The sequence below is a fragment of the Chiloscyllium plagiosum genome, chromosome 35 (genome assembly GCF_004010195.1).
Source record: "Chiloscyllium plagiosum isolate BGI_BamShark_2017 chromosome 35, ASM401019v2, whole genome shotgun sequence".
In the NCBI taxonomy this organism is placed as follows: domain Eukaryota; kingdom Metazoa; phylum Chordata; class Chondrichthyes; order Orectolobiformes; family Hemiscylliidae; genus Chiloscyllium; species Chiloscyllium plagiosum.
In genome coordinates, this window is record NC_057744.1 from 16,359,388 (window position 1) to 16,362,666 (window position 3,279).

General features: G+C 36.2%; 1 long non-coding RNA gene across 1 annotated transcript; it reads right to left on the bottom strand.

Annotated features, from left to right (window-relative positions):
• Positions 1–1,369: 1,369 nt before the first annotated feature.
• Positions 1,370–2,478, bottom strand: LOC122540674. Its single transcript, XR_006309376.1, has 2 exons — positions 2,392–2,478; positions 1,370–1,491 (listed from the first exon to the last, which is right to left on the bottom strand). It is a non-coding gene; the product is annotated as an uncharacterized LOC122540674 (long non-coding RNA).
• Between the last annotated feature and the right edge of the window lie 801 nt (positions 2,479–3,279).

Sequence of the window (3,279 nt, forward strand, 5' to 3'; positions counted from 1 at the left end):
AATTGGAAGCAGCTGGCTCACATTATCCCTTTAGTGTAAGAGTGGTTCCAGCCCCAATTCCAACATTTTGCTGAATCAATTTGAGATTCCACTAATTTACAAAATCTGGCTGCTTCAGTATACCCAAGGCTTGCAGACGGGACCAAACTGAGGCCCGTACCAAAGTGGATTCGGTTCTTTACAATAAATTGATTACAAGAGCGAGTGCTAAAACCATTCCTTAATTTTACAAGCAAAATTAGCTTTCAGATAATCAACATATTCATAATAAACAAATTCTCTCTCAACAGTTTGAATACATTATAAAATCATGAGGGATAAGGATAAGGTGAACAGCAAAACATTTTTTCCCCAGGGTGCGGGGGTTCAAAACTAGGGGCCATATTTTTTAAGGTGAGAGGAGGAAGATTTAAAAGGGAACTGAGGGAAAACTTTTTCACTCAGAGGGTGGTTTGTGTGTGGAATTAACTACCAGAGAAAGTGATAGATGCAGGTGCAGTTACAACACTTAAAAGACTTTCAGACAGATACATGAGTAAAGAAGTTTAGAGGGATATGAGCCAAACGGAGGCAAATGTGATTATCTTAGTTTGGGAAACTTGGCATGGACGGGTTAGACCAAAGATTCTGTTTCCATGCTGTATGATTCTAATAGATGAAAAGTTAATCAGAATTGTCAGGTTGTTATAATTTTAAAATTAGCTACAAGTCAAGGTACTTGCCCTTCTGTAAACTGCTAAAACGTTGTGAGATGTCAAGGTTGTGCAAGTGTTGACAGAATTCTCAAAAGTTAACCGTTGTGATAATATTTGATAGCCTAAAAACAAGGAAAAGAATGAACTTCATCCAAACCACACTATGTTGTTAAAGCTAATCAATGTATTTCTGCAAATGTTTACATAAGACTGCTTGTACTGTACGCTGAATATTCCATGATCAAGTGTAAGTCCATTACAAATGAGAAATAAAGAAGAATGAAGTTACAGCTGATGATACAAGTAACCACCTCCCAAACGATTGGAACAATAGTCCCCACTTTAGTAGACATGTTAACTCAATAATTACCAAAAGTAGCCATATTTAGTTACACAGCAGTACGAGCTTTCAACTCTGAGAAAAATGCGCCAGATCGCTTTACATTTTTAAAAATGCAGTTTCTTTTTGTGCTAACAAGAAGTGAATAGCGCATGTCATGAGTAATGCAGGCAAATTTTAAGACATTAGAACTTTGTGGTACAGTACATTCCATAGCATTATTTGGTTTTAGCAAGAAAATAAATGATGGTAGTTCTTCCATGTATTTATTTCGAAATAAAAATTGTTCCCTGGTCAATTTGCAAATTATTCCCATGCATTTGTTGTAAAATAAACAACAACTACTACAATTATTAGAATCACTCCAATTACAGTTCCTGCTATGTTCAGTTTCTTGGCAGTTGAAGATGCACTCCTCGCTTGATCAACATTTCCCAGTTCATTAGCATTCTGAGCCTGCAAGTTAAATTTAACATTATTAATAACTGTAAATAATTAATCTATCCTCACTTACATCTGAACATGGTAACTGAGAACTTTGAATTCTTTTGCTTTGCAGATTGCATTTCAATACTGAGGAAATGGTACACTACACCAGAAGTAACAAAATTTGTTGGAACAACTCACCATTGTATTCAGAGCAAGGCAGACTGTTTCGGTTCAATTGCTTGAATATTATTTCAATGGCTTGAACAGTGTTAAAATATTATAGTACTACATTTTAAAAGCTTATGACAGGCCAGTTAGAAAATTTGCACATCACATTGATTTAAGTTGCATGGTTTTAGCTGGTCGCCTTTGTAGATGAGGTAAAAAGAGATTGTCATTGAAAATATATTTTACAGGATAAATAATAAAAGACTGAATAAATAGGATCTGATAATATAAGAAACTACATTCAAAAACACTCAAATAGAAATACAGAAAGCTGATGAAATGACTATAATTGTAACCATGACTTGGAGGTGACAGTGTTGGACTGGGATGGACAAAGTTAAAAATCACACGGCACCAACTTATAGTCCAACAGTTTATTTGGAAGCATAGCTTTCAGAGCGCTGCTCCTTCGTCAGGTAGTGGTCCAACTGACCAGATGAAGGAGCGGTGCTCCAAAAACTAGCACTTCCAAGTAAACCTGTGGGACTATAACCTGGTGTTGTGTGCTTTTTAACTTTGTATAATTGTAAACTTTTTAACTTAAAGCATGTGGGAATAAACATACTATTTTTAAGTAACAATCAATCTACACAGACTGATTTTTTAAAAAAAGTGACTGAAATTATATATTCTGCTTCAGTTCATGTCTGTTCATCACAATTCTTTTAAATTTTGAAAGAACAGGCTAACTAACCTTACAGGAAAAAATGACTGCTGCTATTCCAAGTGGTAAACAGCAACACAGCAAATTAATGATGGACCATGGTAAGTACGTTGTGATGTTTGAGCTCGGCATCTCAAAAACTTTTCCAGCAACGTTGAATGTGAATCTCCAGTTTCCGTCTGTTATTTCGTAATGCTTTCTTTATTCAGTCCTCAGCAGCTTTTTAAAAAGTTCCAGGTTCTTTAGTGGGAGTGTCCAAATAAAAATTATGCATGTGTTGGCAAAAAAACAGTCAGTATCTTTTCAAGCTCTAACATTACAAACGTAAAACAAAGATACAAAAGCCAGAGGTTACTTGCCAAATTTGGAAGTAATATTAATTTACTAAACAAAAGCTATATTAAGTTGTTAAAATATCATACATGAAATGGTTCAGGACAAGTGAATTGATGATAAGAGTTAGGCAAGCAGATCTTACTTTCAATGTATGGACTGTGGTACACACTCAGGGCAATAGATGGCAATTAGCTGAGCTGGATTTCTTTTGGTTTTTATGAACAAAAGATACCAGGACAATTTTCCACATCATCAGGTAATTGCCAGCAGTGTTTCTTTCAATGGAATTACAAGTAATTCTAGAGAGCACGTCTTCAACACTACTGTTAGGGACTATAGTATTTCTAGCCATTCTTGGGATTATGTAGTTTGAATGAAATTACACTGATATGCTGGACTTCTCCCCCGCCCATTGACGATTAGGATATTTGTGGGGTCTCTATCTGCTGTTATAGAGTCATAGAGTCATAGAGATGTACAGCATAGAAACAGACCCTTCGGTCCAACCTGTCCATGCCGACCAGATATCCCAACCCAATCTCGTCCCACCTGCCAGCACCTGGCCCATATCCCTCCAAACCCTTCCT